This window comes from Saccopteryx bilineata, chromosome 1 (assembly GCF_036850765.1).
Source record: "Saccopteryx bilineata isolate mSacBil1 chromosome 1, mSacBil1_pri_phased_curated, whole genome shotgun sequence".
Lineage (NCBI taxonomy): Eukaryota > Metazoa > Chordata > Mammalia > Chiroptera > Emballonuridae > Saccopteryx > Saccopteryx bilineata.
Window position 1 is genome coordinate 351,523,589 of NC_089490.1, and position 16,768 is coordinate 351,540,356.

Here is a 16,768-nt window from a genome sequence, read left to right on the forward strand (position 1 = left end):
AATATTTATTATGCAAAAAGATAAGATAAAAATGATGTGGTTTTTAAATCAAGTTATTTTATTTGAAAGCATAAGAAAGGTACTAATATTCAAATAGACTAGCATTCATTCTTATCAATCATTATTTCAAATCACATAGAAAAGCAATCAACATCAATCTGAACCCTTGCTTATATATTAGGAAATGAAAAAGTTAATGCAAACATTCTATTTCTTAAATTTCACAATTATCATGTTATTCTCTGTATTTTTCTTTCTGATGAGAAACTTCATTCAATTTAATTTAATAAGGGCCAGTAAGTAGCAATATCAGTACGGTTATGAAATTCTATCCAATTTGAAAGTTAAGGGTCTAAGACTCTAAGCCGGTGTTTCCCAACATGGGGCCCACGCCCCACAGGGGGGCAATTCTATAGTTAAGGGGGCAATTTAAAAATGGACTCCACAGGACTTTAACTCTTTAGCCCCAGGCCATTTAAATGCAATGCTAGATATCGGTGCCAAATTTAACAAAAAATGCAATTCTTAAATAATTGCGGTAAATAATTATTAAGTATAATTTCGTTTGACGAGACCAAAATATCAACTGGGTGATTGGCGTCGTCAAGTAAACTGGTGCTGGGTTCACCGCGGAGCGTGCCGTCTGCCGCGGGGAACCCCGGATGTTTTAAAAACTCACTAAACAATGCAGTTATTCTCACCTAATTGGCCCATCGCAACTTCTGTAGTGTTTCACATCATTCAGTTGGTGTTAATTTGAAATAAGTGTCAGTCAAAACTGTTGTAAAAGCCCGTTGATTTAATAAATATACATATATATATATTGTATAGATATAATTGGTAAGTATTTGATTTTATTTTTATCAATATTAAACTCTTTCTTAAGTACTTCTTGCTTCGGGGCTAGAAAGCACTAATATTTTATAAATATTATTGGGGCTATAATAGTGCATGCACGACAATTTTAATTTTAGAAGCATAACTTTCCAGAAAATTTTGTCAAGTGGAAAAAATATAGATACCTTTTGATTTGCGGTGGTAGTGTAGTAAATGTGTTATATACATTTAAATAAATATGAATTTTTAGTATACATTTACTCTATGTCACATTGAATATATTTTAACACATATTTTAATATTAGTTTTTAAATGATCTTATTTTTATTATAGCCCATAGTAAAATGAGTGGTGCAAGCAAGAAAAAAACTCGTCAATATTCGGAGGAATATTTAAAATTTGGGTTCATACCCGCTGTTCACGATGAGCGGATTCCTTTTTGTCTTTTATGCCAGCAATGCTTGACCAACGAATCAATGAAACGAGGTCATCTTGAGGTGCATTTGAAGGCAAAACATTGTGCTCATATTAATTCAGATTTGAGTTACTTTAAAACTTTAAAGAAAAATTTTGAAAAAAGAACATTAAAGTCTCTATTTGCTGCTCATACTTCAACTAATAATCGTGTTCTTGAGGCTAGTTATCAAATTTCTTTATTCATCACTAAAACTGGAGAAAATCACACTATACGAGAGAATTTAATAAAACCGTCAATATCAGCATTTCTTAAAACGGTTCTTGAAAAAGATGACAAAGATGTAAAAGCTGTGCCACTCAGTAGCAATTCTGTTAGCGGAAGAATAGACGAAATGAGTGAGGATATTGAAAAACAACTTATTGAAAAGCTGAAAGCAAGAAAATTCTCCTTGCAAATGGATGAATCAACTTTGAGAGACAGTGAGGCAGTATTGATAACTTACTTAAGATATATTGATAAAGGACATTTTGCTGAAGAAATGTTGTTCTGTAAAAGATTAGAAAGCACCACTACCTCCAAAGATATATATAATAAGCTAAAAAACTACTTAGATGTCAATGATATACCAATGAAAAATATAACATCTTGTGCTGCAGATGGTGCTCCCAATATGATGGGCAAGAAAAATGGCTGCTTAAAATTGATGAAAGATGCGAATCCAGAAATGATTCTTGTGCATTGTGTTATTCATAGGGAAAACTTGGTAGCTAAAAACATCTCGCCTGTTCTGAATGAAGTATTACATACAGTAATAAAGTGTGTTAATGCTATTAAAGCTAGTGCCAAATGTGAGCGTCTTTTCAAGCTATTTTGTGAAGAACAAAATGAAGACCATGTGAGACTCTTACTTCATACTGAAGTAAGATGGCTATCTAAAGGAAACTGTTTGAAAAGATTTATGGAACTGTTTGATACTCTTAGTGATTTTTTAAGCAACAAACCTGAAATGAAGTATCTGTTAACAGTAGATGGTAAAGCATTTGTGAGTTATTTAGCCGATATCTTTGAAAAACTAAATATATTAAATAAGCAACTTCAGGGAACAAATAAAACTCTTGTCGATGCAAAAGCAAAGATATTTGGTTTCATTATCAATATTGAGTTATGTCAGAAATATATTAACAACAAAAACTTTAAACAGTTTTATTGGCTCCAAAAATGTGAAGTAACTGATACCGCTTTACTTGTTATTGTCAATCATTTGAATGTTCTATCGGCTGATTTAAAAGAAATATTTTCTGATTTAAAACAAATTGATTTCCCAACATGGATGATGCAGCCAATGTTAGTGGATTTGTCTGATATATCAAATATGCAGTATCAAGAAGAACTCACAGAATTGCAAAATGATGAGGCAGTTAAAGTTTTATTTAATATCAAATATCAAATTTTAATACCCAAATTCAACCAAATGTGCAAGAAAACTATTGCTATCGTTTCCATCTTCATTTTTAGCTGAATGTGGATTTAGTGCTGTAAATGATTTACTGGTAAAAAAAAGAAATCAGCTGGATATAACACAACGTGGAGACTTGAGACTAAAGCTAACCAAATTGGAACCTAATATAAAATCTCTGTGCAGCAAGCATCAAGCGCAAGGATCACACTAAATTAAAATAATAAATTAATATAGAAAAATCTGTATTAAAATTATTTGGAATTTAAATTTCTGTTTTTCATTATATGTTTTTAAATTTTACTTACTGTGTTTTGTTAACAATTTCATAGTGATTTCTTCCTAGAACCTATCATTTATGTTTATTAAGTGAACAAATCAATTTTTTAATGTTAAAAATTATGTATGTTACATAGGGGGGGACATAAAAATTTTAGAAAGGTTAAGGTGGGGCATGGCACAAAAAAGGTTGGGAAACACTGCTCTAAGCTGTGCAGTGTTCACTCTCTACAACATGTCATCTGTAAGAGCACCCTGGCCATTAAGTATTCAAAATAATTTAATTCATTATCAGGAGTAGCCTCTTCTTTATTCCTGGATACATGGATTGGACCCATCAACCAATATCTCCTAGCACCTAAAATTTTCCCATGATGCTCTAGGTCCTCCTGTAAATCAGCATTTCTTAAGTTTTCCTTCCTACGCTATATTGTAGGAAATTTAGCTTCTAACTTTTCTTGGGGGTTCAACTGCAGAAAAAACATCTAGGCTGTAGAAAAAAGGACCCATAATCCTGCCTCCTCCTCTCATTAGCTGTGGACACTAAGACATATCTCATAAATTTATAAATACTTTCAAATTCCTGATAGTAATTCTTTCTTTTCTGATATTTTTGAAATTCAACTTTGATAAAGACACCCTCTATATAATTATACATTTAATTGTATATTCATAATGATGTGGGTATGTGTATACAGAAGTATAAATGTGCATGTGTATACCTTTCTCAGGCCCTTCACATTCTATTAAGACAATTAATTACCCTTCTAGATCTTAATGTGGGCTCTGTGCACTCAATCCTAATTTATATTGTAGGTTTCTCTAAGAAAAGTTTGTCGCCTGACCAGGCGGATAGAGCGTCGGACTGGGATGCGAAGGCCTCAGGTTCGAGACCCTGAAGTCGCCAGCTTTAGTGCGGGCTCATCTGGTTTGAGCAAAAGCTCACCAGCTTGGACTTAAGGTCGCTGGCTCCTGCAAGGGGTTACTCGATCTGCTGAAGGCCCGCAGTCAAGGCACATATGAGAAAGCAATCAATGAACTACTAAGGTCTTGCAATGAAAAACTGATGATTGATGCTTCTCATCTCTCTCCATTCCTATCTGTCTGTTCCTGTCAATCCCTTTCTCTGACTCTCTCTCTCTGTCCCTGTAAAAAAAAAGAAAAAAGAAAAGTTTGTCCCTTTACTATCCTGAGTAAGTCTATTTCTTGTCAAATTTGAAATTCATTTTAAAAGTAAATAAAAGAAAAGTGAAATGTATGGTATATAGGGTGTTATACTCAGATGTTTCACCACAAAAAAAAAGGCCTGAGCACAAAGGACTGTCCATAATGAAAAAGCAGTCCCAAAATATGAATCCTTGCAGGACAGATTTGGGAATCATACATTTATGTGATTATGACAGATCCCTAATAAAGAGCTTTAAAACATTCAGTCCCAACCTGGGTGTAAAAAGTTCTATAACACAGGCTGGAATGGAATGGTCTTGACAGCATAGAATGATAACTTGACAGTTAAGACATCAGTAGAATCATTTCCTATTTTTTTGAGAGCAAACAACCTGTTGCACAGGACACTGACATAGTTTATACTTCTCAGAGATCATGAGAGTATACACTTATTATATTGGACAGGATGTTTAAATAGGTGCTTTACATTAAGTGACAGTTGTACACCATGATCGTAAGAATTAGGTTGCAGTTGTGTTTTATGAAAAGAAACAAAAATGTGTTCATCGTTACATATCTAATAAAAGAGACAGGATTTGAACTCAAGTATTCTGAACATGAAATTTATATTCTGAATACATCTACAGTATTAACTTTGTTTTTTTTTCCCTCAATCTCTGATGAACCTGCTATATGTTGGGCAACAAATAGATATACACTCAAACGTGCTTTGTTTGGTGGTGGAGGGTGGGTGACTATGGATTGGCCTAGGATCATCATTGGTGGCAGGCAGGTTTAACCACTCCCAAATTTTCCATATATAAGATGCACACTTTTAGGAAAAATTTGTGATCTAAAAACTGGATGTGCCTTTAACAGTGGTTGTGGCATGTTCAATGCCTAGATGGAACTGAGAACGAGGCAATACCATAATTCAGATAAATGATAAAGGAAAATATAGAGAAATGGGGCGGCAGAAATATTACACTGACACTGCTCTGTCTTTGGGAGGGATTAGATGCCTTTTCCTGAGGTTACAAGTAAATGTTAATAGGTAACAAAGTATTTCTTCTAAATCAAATCAAAAACAGTGCAAATCCCAAGAATGAGTAAAAGCACTAAAGAAGGAGACAGCAGGTCGGAATGGAGCAGTAAGCTCGGGTGCAGGAGATCAGCCCCAGGACAAGGGGCCCTGCACTACACAGAAGGGGGTGAGGGCAGGAGAAAGTTCAGGAACTCGGTGGGCACAGAGTCCTAGAACCTGGACAGGTCCAAGGGTTGAAGTATAGATAAGCAGTCTAAAAAGAGGTATTTAGGGAATTTGCAGATGAGTAACCCATCGTTTGTGATATTAAAAATGAAACAGTGCCTGCTTCATAGTCTAAGAATATTCTAACACAGTGTGGAAGAACAGCCATGCAAAGACTCAAGATTTTGGATCAGAGGTGGAAGAGTCCCCAAAGGCACTGTACTCAGATTTATTCTGTAACTCTACAAGACAGTAGCCATTTTTAGGTCCAAATATGAAGCAAACATTTGAATAATTTGCATTTGGGTTAAAAACAAATCCAGAGTTTTATTTTTTATTGAGGTCACTTGTTTATCATATACCCTCAGGATCCAGGCAAACTTTCACAAATCAGCTTGCAAGTAATATTGCCTTGAGGAGAAACTTTGGCAGCACAAGATATCAAATGAAGAAAAATTACATGAATATACATTTAAAAATATAAAATGGTGCCCAAATATCACTTGTGTCTGTTTTGCAGAAGCAACAATATTCAAAAAAACATTGAATGAATTCAATATCAAGTCTGAAAATTTACAATCACATGCATTACATAATCATGTGTGTCTTGTGACACTGTGAGGAGACATATTGAGAATTAAAGTGAAGGAACATGAGTTACTGGGTCAGTGATGAGTAGACCATTCAAGAACTTAGGGTAAAGAGAGTAGGGGAAAGTAAGTGAGGATAAATCATAATAAAAGAAAACTTGACTTGGGATGGTGAACACAAAATACTGTATACAGATAATGTACTATAGAATAGTACATCTAAAAACAATATAATTTTATTAATCAATATTACCACAATAAAGTAAATGGAACTGTTGCATGTATGTATTTTTAGAAGAAACACATGAAGCTAAGATCATGGGTCCAAATATAAACTATACCTTCTGAAAAGAGGTAAGAACATGGTGATTTGAAGAATCTGTGCCTTCTTACCACAGGCGCTTTGGACTTCTGTCCACTCTGAAATGAGAAATTTTTCAGTGATTCTGTTAGTAACGGAGAAAACACTGATACTTGTCTTTTCCTGTGAGTTAGGACAATAGAGGGGTGTCCTGTGACACTATCAATAGGTGAATGAGGAGACACTTGACCATTCCACCTTAGATATGTTCATATCTTCAGTACAAGGTGTCTATCTCTTCTTGTCAGGACTGTCTCATAGAAATAACACCCACTCCCTGTTTTGTTCTGAAATTACAGGAATCCCACACCAACACCAACACAAACACGCACACCTTCCCCTGACTTTTTTCACCTTCCAACCCTTCCAGTATCCCACTTAGAGCTGAACTCAAATATACTTTTCAGTTTCTTGGAAACAATTTTTGGCTTCTTCAAGGTCCAGATTTTTCTCACCCATGCTCCTAACTTTCTTTCCCTCTAAGACTACTATGTCCCTGACCTTTCCTTCCATTGATGATGCCTCCTCACTCAACCCTCTTCGCTGAAGAGCCTGATGGAATGAGAGATGGAAGCACTGACACAGCAACTAGAAAAAAATGTATCCATGCCTAGCTTTCCATTTACCCTCTGTATGACCTTGGGAAGCACTTCTCATGAAGCTCATGTTCCTCTTTAAAAGTGAAAAAAAAGAGAAATAACACCATACTGTCAACCTTTTAAAAATAATATAATAGTTAATAAAATAATGGTTTTTTAAAGTTGTTTGAGCATCCATAAAAAAGATTTCATACAAGGAGTACTAACTGCCATCAGAGGTTCCTCCAAGAAGAGGAAGAGTTGTAGGTTCAAAGATAAATGGTCATTGGAGACACTCTAGAACCTGGTTACTGAGAGTTTTAGGTCATCAAGTGTGAGAATCCTGTATTAAAAGTCCAAAGGGTCTTCTAAGCCTGTTATCCCAGTATGAATGCCGAGAATAACATATGAGGTAACATTCTCTGGAGAAAAATTACATAAATTTGGGAAAAGAAATGTTATGACATCCAGATTAACACTTGTCTGAATTTCAGGTACTAGATGCTGCCAAGTGGGTAAGCAACCTAAGACCAAGACATCAAATTTTTTATATGCGATAGTGTGTTTACAAAAACAAATTGTTTATTGACATCAAGTTTAAAGCCAATATTTCTGAGAGTTGAGTCTACTTATTTATTTATTTACTTATTGCAATCCAATGAATATCACTTAGAAAGACCTTGCAGATCTGTCCTTGTAGAAAATCTGGGATACTGGCTGGTAAAGAAGACAAGATCTCACCTGTGATACGGCAGGCACCTATGAAGTATACAAACCAGAGCTGAGGCAGAAACTAAGGGTTTTCCACAATGACTGATGTCATGTAGTTTTGATACTGAAAACTCTTCTTTCTAGTGCCTCTATTGACCCAAACTCTGTGACTTCCAACCAACTATATTTCCTACCATGTCTGCCTGTCATCATTAATTTGAAACAATGTAATACTCTAAATTTCTAAGTCCTTTTTTTTTAATATTGATTGATTCAAGATTACTCTTGTGGGTATAATTCTGTCATCATACAATAAAGTAGTATGCCTGGTCTCGCAAACCTACATTCTTATGGCGTTAATCACATCTTGGGTAGAAGAGAGACAACATAGGTCAAATGTATGGTTGCCAGATATAGAAAATTAAATTGGCTAATTAAAATTTAATTTTGTACAAATAGCAAATATGCCTTAGTAGAAGCATGACCTTTGCCATATTTAAGGTTGTCTACTGCTAAAAAATGATATGTTGTTTGTCTAAAATTCAAATTTAACCACACATTTCTTATTGTGTCTGGCAACCTTCGAAGAAGTGCCAAGCTCTCAGCTCTCTTACCTTACAATGTTTTAATCACTTTTTTCTTCATACCCTTTGATAAGATGGGAATAAATAGATGGTCAGAATAAGTAAATGTGAATACACTGTAGAGCAGGGGTCCCCAAACTACGGCCCGCGGGCCGCATGCGGCCCCCTGAGGCCATTTATCCGGCCCCTGCCGCACTTCCGGAAGGGGCACCTCTTTCATTGGTGGTCAGTGAGAGGAGCATAGTTCCCATTGAAATACTAGTCAGTTTGTTGATTTAAATTTACTTGTTCTTTATTTTAAATATTGTATTTATTCCTGTTTTGTTTTTTTACTTTAAAATAAGATATGTGCAGTGTGCATAGGGATTTGTTCATAGTTTTTTTTTATAGTCCGGCCCTCCAACGGTCTGAGGGACAGTGAACTGGCCCTCTGTGTAAAAAGTTTGGGGACCCTGCTGTAGAGATAAGACCCAAACCACCGAACTAGGGGTTAGCGCAGTAGATATAACATGGCCTGGGATATTGATGGCCCAGGTTCAAAACTTCGAGATCACTGGCTTGAGTGCAAGCTCAGCAAGTGGAGCATGCGATCATAAACATAACATCAAGGTTGCTGGTTTGAGTCCAATGTTACTAACTTGAGCAAGGGGGTCACTTGCTCAGCTAGAGTCTCCCAGTCAAGGCTCAAAGCAATCAATGGACAACTAAAATGCTGCAACTTCGAGTTGATGCTTCTTATCCTTTTCCTTTTCTGTCTGTCCTCTCTCTCGCTCACTAAAATAAATAAATTTTAAAAATTAAAAAAAAATACCCAGACTATTCATTTCAGAGGACTCCTGCAAAGATATTTAGAAAGATGCTTCAAGGATCTAGAGGTGAAATATATTTTAAAGAGAGGTCTACCATTACTTTAATATACATTCTTGAAAGGGCCCACTTTGTACATTATACCTTTATTTATTCTAGAGACCTTAAAAAGAGGGGTAAAATTTTCTATTTATCATATACCATTCTAGGTTCTGGGGAATCAAAAATAAAAAATTCAGCATTACAAACCTCAGGATGTGTATTTTATTTTTTTCTATAAGAACAAGCAAACTAACACTTCAAGCAAATGTTTTCTGGCCTCCCTCTACTCATTCTATATGCCTCCTACACACGACCCCCCAAAATCTCATCTATTTGTAAATATAAAATACGTCACTAGAACGAGCAGCAGAGAAAGTCTAAAATGTAACTGACACTTTCTCATTTACATCTGACAGTGCAGATTAATATTCATTTCCTCACTATATAAAAAGTATATCTTGTCCTCAATTCTAATGTTTTATTAAAACAGTCTATAGCATATTCTAAACTTCTTTTTTAACCATCCACTTTTCCCTGGCCAGATGAGGATAGGGACAAACTGGATTGAACCATGACACAAAATATCTGGACACTAATCTTTTATTGGACCTGATAGAGAATATATTAGACATTTTCTATTGTTGTTGAACAGAGGTGAGACACTAGGAGCCTGGGGCAGTCTTTCATTTTAACCCCAAATAAATCTTACCACGAAAGCCTCACTCCCCGTATACATGAGTCATGTGGAATGCCTTCCCTGCCACTCTGTAAAAGAACACCAACTCCATGGGAAACAGAAGTAAATCAAGTAAGTGGATGAGGAAGAAAAGGCATTTGAACAGAAGCAGAAAGAGAAGCAGAAGAAACTCGAGAAATTAAAATTGAAGCCTTCCAGAAAGGTCCCAAGGACACACTTGAGATTAATAAATCTCCAAAAAGTAAGCTTCTCCTTGAAACTGGGGCAATTAGTGGTCTTTAACTCAATTTCTGTTTTATCATCTTGATTTCTTGTCATAATGAACTGTTGTCTTGAAGCTTGTTGTACATTTAAGAATAAACTCTTGTAAAAAATGTAAACAATTTAACAAAAGAGAAAAAGAAACACCTTCCGGAAGGTCTTATCCCTGCCAGAGCCCCTAAGATTTCATTCTGTCCACGTGAATCTAGATAAAGATCTCATTTCTGCTGGCCCTCAGCAGGAGTTTGGCTTACGAAGAAGAAAAACTGGGCTTTGTCTCACAGGCTTCTGAAGAGAAGGTAGAAGGGTTTTTCTGGCTACAAAAGGAAAAAAGTATTCCAGCTCAATTTTGGCAAACTAGAACGTCAAAACTTCAGAATTAGAAGTTGAGGGTGTATGCAGGAGTCTGTCTTTCTGCCTCCCCACTTCTCACTTCAGAAAAATACAAAAATAGATCATAGGTGTAGAAATGAATCAAAGGAAGCAGAACAGAAGTTTAACAATAAAAATGTGAAGACACCATGTAGTACTTTTGGCAAAGTTAATGCTTTAGTATGTTCTAGGACCTACACCAGCTCAGCACTCAACTGCTATGGTTTTATCTTTTTTGCAGATTATTTTAGCAAGATATTTGAATAAGAATGTAAATTCCAATGATACATTCTACTGCTGGCCTGAATTCTCAGAATTTCAATTTAAGCCTATAACTATTAGTTAAGCTTATTTGTATTCAGGCCCTAAAATACTCACTAGGGATAAAATCATGATTCAGAAAGACTGGGTTCCTGCCCTTTGTAATGCAGAGTGTGATGGGGATGATAATCAGTAATAGGGCTCTGTTCATTTGCACTGACATGGTGAGTGGGTAGCAGCTGTCACTGTGAAAATTAAAATGAAAATTTAGAAATGGTTCTCCACTCCCTGGTTAGTTATCTCAGTTGGTTAGGAGTGTCATCCTGAATCAATGACGTTGCAGGTACAGTCCCTGGTTGTGCACGCATGGGAAGCAACAAACGAATGCATGACTGAATGGAACAACAAATGAGTGCTTCCCTTTAATCTCCTTTCTCCCTCCCTTCCTCTCTCTGTCTCTCTAAAAATAAAAAATTGAAAACCTGGCCAGTTGGTTTGAACGTGTTCCAGGACAGAGGTGTCCGATTTAATTTCCTGATCACAGCACATACAGCAGCAGCTCAGTGTTACTGTTCCTTTAATCCTCTCTCTCTCTGTGTCTCTCTTTCTCAATAAATAAAAGACAAAATAAATTTTAAAAATGGTTTTTCATTGTGAGCCTATTGAGAAAATTTTTCCAAACCACCATTGAATCATGAGGATCTACCAGTTAATTACTAATTTTTATTCCTAACTTAAGGAGGCCAGATGATGAATCCTTCCAAACATAATGGTAGAGGCTGTCAGTGACATGTTACCAGCAAGTAGGAGGCAGGAAGAGAATAATGAATAGTGCTCTTCAGTGATAGTCTTTTTGTGAGTAACACTCAACCTCCATAACTGTCTACCTTTCTCATTTGATACTCTAAGTATCACCAATCAAAAGCAAAACTGAAAAAAATTTAAGAGGAAGTGGAAACAAAGGGGAAAGTGATGCATAACAGAGTACTATAATATAAATAGATTAACAATAAAATAAGTTTCATTTTTTTTATAAGTTTCATTTTTAAAAAATATAATTAAAGCACTTCTATTTCCTATTATTGCGTTTACGCCCTGTTTTACAGAAGGTGCAGCTACAAGATGGCGGAAGCTCCAGACAGGGGTCCCTGACTGACAAGACTACACAGCTTGGCGTTTTTCACATGATAACTCATATGAGACATGAACTGCCACTGAATAGCAATATATTCAGATTATAGAACCAATATTTTGGTATTTTGTTTGTAACTTACAGAAAAGTAAGCTAATCTGGTCTTATAAACTCTTCCTGATTCACATATGTGTATGAGGCAGGAACTGGAATTCATACAGGCATAACTGGCTAAGCTAACTTGAAAGTTTTAGTGTTAAAGGTATAAATGAAGTAATTTCTAACAACCATTAAACTCATGATGTTTTTCTATTTCTATAATAGTCATGTAAATTTTTCACAAATTACATTCTGAAATCTGTCGTTTTTTCCTTAATCATCTTAATCATAATACAATACTCTCATTGAGTAACTTCCTTCACCCAGCATTGCACCCAACATCAATAAGATTGATGAGGCAAGAAGGTACCTTCCCTATGTTGTGTCTTACTGTCTCTGATTAATTACAACATATTGTTATGATGAGTAATTTTTAATGGAAAGACATAAAGTTATATCTCTATGGATATAATTTTAATTGCATTGAACATGCTGATGATAATCATGTGGTTATATTCACATTCTGGTATTATTAGTGTTTATATAAACTCTGCTGACAAATTTTAACCAACAATTCTCTTCCTAATCTCCTTTGTTCCTGAGATGTACTCATATACTTATCTCAATGCCTCTTCTTTATCTACACCACCATACTACCCACATTGCTTTCTGTGCCCTGTGTTTTTTCAGTCTGGAAACAATTAAAAATCAAAGTGCACTAATTGCTCTTTCATTAAATTCCTGTTCAACAGTAGATAGATCTAGAGGCTAAAAAGAACACAGAGCCCTAAGGAGCATGTGTTATGCCCCGTGTTTTACAACATAATATGCTGAAATGTGGACCACAGCAAGGTGGTTAGCTCCGGGGATGCACTTTAGGTGATGAGAGTAGGATCATGATTCATTCAGGTTTCAAGTTGGCTAATGCTTCCTTTTACTCTGAAAAGCTCTTATTTCCTCACTGGTGTCCCTCCACCTAAAATCTGATATTTCAAAAGATGTCCTCAGTACACTAGTACCCTTCATCCTGATATCTAAACTTCTCTTGAGCCTCTGACTTTCTACAATGTTTTTCAGGTTAAGGCATTCAGACAGATTCCCACATGCACTCGACCGGGATCCACCGGCATGCCCACCAGGGGGCGATGTTCTGCCCCTCTGGGGCGTCGCTCTGTTGCATCCAGAGCCATTCTAGCGCCTGAGGCAGAGACCACAGAGCCATCCCCAGCGCCTGGGCCATCTTTGCTCCAATGGAGCCTCGGCTGTGGGAGGGGAAGAGAGAGACAGAGAGGGAGGAGAGGGGGAGGGGTGGAGAAGCAGATGGGCGCTTCTCCTTTGTGCCCTGGCTGGGAATCGAACCTGAAACTCCTGCACGCCAGGCCAACACTCTACCACTGAGCCAACCGGCCAGGGCCACTTTTTTTCATACTTTCTTCACAGACAAGCTCAAAGACATTAGGTTTTCTTTGTAGCTACTATTTTTAAATACTGGACTGGTCCAAGACTTTAAAGCTATAGCTGCCTTACCTCAGCCTACTCAGCAATGTATATGCTATGTAGTGGTTTGAATTTTGATAGAAAGGGATTTCTTGTAGGTTAAAGTGCAGGACCTGATAAAGAGCCAGCTTTTACATTTCTTATTGCCAAAAAGATCTCTTTGTTCACATTCTGGAACCCTGGATCTTATACAAATATCTCATACAAAGTTTGAAGGAAACATTTTGCTCTCTGTGGCTCTGGATGTGGGCTTGTTTCAGTGATTCAAAGTGAAGGTAAGAGTAGATCTTGAATATGAGATTTGTGTAAGGCACACACCCTAGCCCAGCGTTCCCCAAACTTTTTACACAGGGTGCCAGTTCACTGTCCCTCAGACCGTTGGAGGGCCGGACTATAAAAAAAAAAAACTATGAACAAATCCCTGTGCACACTGCACATATCTTATTTTAAAGTAAAAAAACAAAGCGGGAGCAAGTACAATATTTAAAATAAAGAACAAGTAAATTTAAATCAACAAACTGACCAGTATTTCAATGGGAACTATGGGCCTGCTTTTGGCTAATGAGATGGTCAATGTCTGGTTCCATATTTATCACTGCTAGCCGTAACAAGTGATATGATGCGCTTCTGGAGCCGTGACATGTGCATCCTGTATCACCGAAGTAGTACTGTATGTGAGCGACACTGCGCTTTGGGGTGCAGTACTCCAGGAGCACCAATGAAAGAGGTGCCCCTTCCGGAAGCGCGGTGGGGGACGGATAGATGGCTTCAGGGGGCCACATGTGGCCCGCAGGCCGTAGTTTGGGGACCCCTGCCCTAGCCTGTTCCTGTGTACTCCACATAAAAACACTTCGCACATTAAGCCCTCCACTCTACTCTTATTGTCAAGAAGATAAATTGATCAAAAACAGACTATGCCAACAACCACTCTACTATTTACTTTTGCATTAACCACCAGACAATAAATCACCTATTCTCCTTTCTCAACTATGAGAATAAAAAAAATGGGACAAACACTTAAAAACAGGGCATAAAATACATCGATCTTTAAAACAATTAAATCTGTCTAGTGAATCATTCTAATTACTCACGTGCAAAGATCTGTCTGTATTTCAGAGTCTGGACAGAAGATCCCACCAAGGTTTGTGTGAATGTTTCCTGAAAAATCAACTTCCCTTCTTTCCATGGAGGGGGTGGAGAGAGGGGGTGATGAGAGTACAGACTTATCCAACTGTTGAGGATGGCATAATCTATCTTCTCACTGGAAAGAGTAAGGTCAATAAGAAGTAAACAATAAAAAACATAAGTATGTCTTCTTAGCTTAGAGCATGTGTGGTGTGAGTGTATGTTTGTCTGTGTTTATCAAAAGCAAGGAGTGAGTAGTTTTGACAGTGATGTCAAGGACCTAAAAAATATTGTACATAAAAATTAAGGTGGTTTTTTTTTCTTAAAATCATATAATTAATAATTAATTGGGGAACTGGCATTCCAGTAACTGAAAAGACATGAGACCTAGAATTCATTGTCAATATTTTAAGAGTATTGCTAATAAGTCGTACCTTCAGTCATCATAGCAATCTGGTAAATGCAATGCAGTGATCAAATTAAAAATTAAGACCAATTTCCTCCCCCCACACACACACACACAACACACACCCAAAGAAAAGTCAACCACGGATTTTTGTTTCATCAAAGATCATCCAAACTGATAAATTTGGCTATTCTTTTTTTTATTGTATTTTTATTAATTTTAATGCAGTGACATTGATAAATCAGGGTACATATGTTGAGAGAAAACATCTCCAGATTATTTTGACATTTGATTATGTTGCATACCACTCAGCCAAAGTCAAATTGTCTTCCATCACCTTCTATCTGGTTTTCTTTGTGCCCCTCCCCTCCCCCCACCCCCTCTCTCTCCTTCTTTGCCCTCTCCCCCCCCCACTCCACCCCCTGTTACCATCACATTCTTGTCCATGTCGCTGAGTCTCATTTTTATGTCCCATCTATGTCTGGGTTCATATACTTCTTACTTTTTTCTGATTTACTTAATTCACTACTTATAATGTTATCAAGGTCCATCCATGTTATTGTAAATGATCTGATGTCATCATTTCTTATGGCTGAGTAGTATTCCATAGTATATATATATGTACCAAAGCTTTGTAATCCACTAATCCTCTGACAGACACTTGGGCTGTTTTTAGATCTTCGCTATTGTGAACAATGCTGCCATAAACTTGGGGGTGCATTTCTCCTTCTGGAATAGTTCTATGGTGTTCTTGGGGTATATTCCTAAAAGTGGGATAGCTGGGTAAAAAGGCAGTTCAATTTTCAATTTTTTGAGAAATCTACATACTGTTTTCCACAGAGGCTGCACCAGTCTGCATTCACAACAGCAGTGCGGGAGGGTCCCTTTTCTCCACATCCTCGCCAGCACTTATTCTGTATTGTTTTGTTGAGGAGCACCATTCTGACTGGTGTGAGGTGATATCTCATTGTGGTTTTAATTTGCATTTCTCTAATGATTAGTGATGTTGAGCATTTTTTCATATGCCTATTGGCTATCTGTATGTCCTCTTTGGAGAAGTGTCTATTCATTTTCTTTGCCCATTTTTTGTTTGGTTTGTTTGTGTTTCTGGTGTTGAGATTTACAAGTTCTTTATAAATTTTGGTTATTAACCCCTTATCAGACGTACTGTCAAATATGTTCTCCCATTGTGTAGTTTGTCTTTTTATTCTGTTCTTATTGTCTTTGGCTGTGCAAAAGCTTTTTAGTTTGATATAGTCCCATTTGTTTTTCCTGTCCTTTATTTCACTTGCCCGTGGAGATAAATCAGCAAATATATTGCTCCGAGAGATTTCGCAGAGCTTACTGCCTATGTTTTCTTCTAAGATGCTTATGGTTTCATGACTTACATTTAAGTCTTTATTCATTTTGAGTTCACTTCTGTGAATGCTATAAGTTGGTGGTCTAATTTCATTTTTTTGCTGGTAACTGTCCAATGGTCCCAAGACCATTTATTGAAGAGGCTGTCTTTACTTCATTGTATGCCATAATTGGCTTTTATCATTTTGAGGTATGTTCCCTGTATTCTCAGTTTGTTGAGAGTTTTGATCATGAATGGATGCAGGATTTTATCAAATGATTTTTCTGCATCTATTAAACTTATCATGTGGTTTTTCTCTTTCTTTTTGTTTATGTGATGAATCACATTGATTGATTTGCAAATATAGTACCAGCCTTGCCTCCCCAAAATAAATCCCACTTGATCATGGTGTATGATTTTTTCCATGTATTGTTGGATCTGGTTTGCTAATATTTTGTTGAAGAATTTAGCATCTATATTCATCAGTTATATTGGCCTAT

At 36.6% G+C, this 16,768-nt stretch overlaps 1 protein-coding gene and 1 pseudogene across 2 annotated transcripts in view; both read right to left on the reverse strand.

Annotated features, from left to right (window-relative positions):
- LOC136318453 (tripartite motif-containing protein 5-like) overlaps nt 1–16,768 on the reverse strand; it is a 90,330-nt gene that overhangs the window by 35,658 nt on the left and 37,904 nt on the right. The window lies entirely within an intron of this gene.
- On the reverse strand, nt 5,387–15,650 carry LOC136323633 (E3 ubiquitin-protein ligase TRIM22-like; annotated as a pseudogene).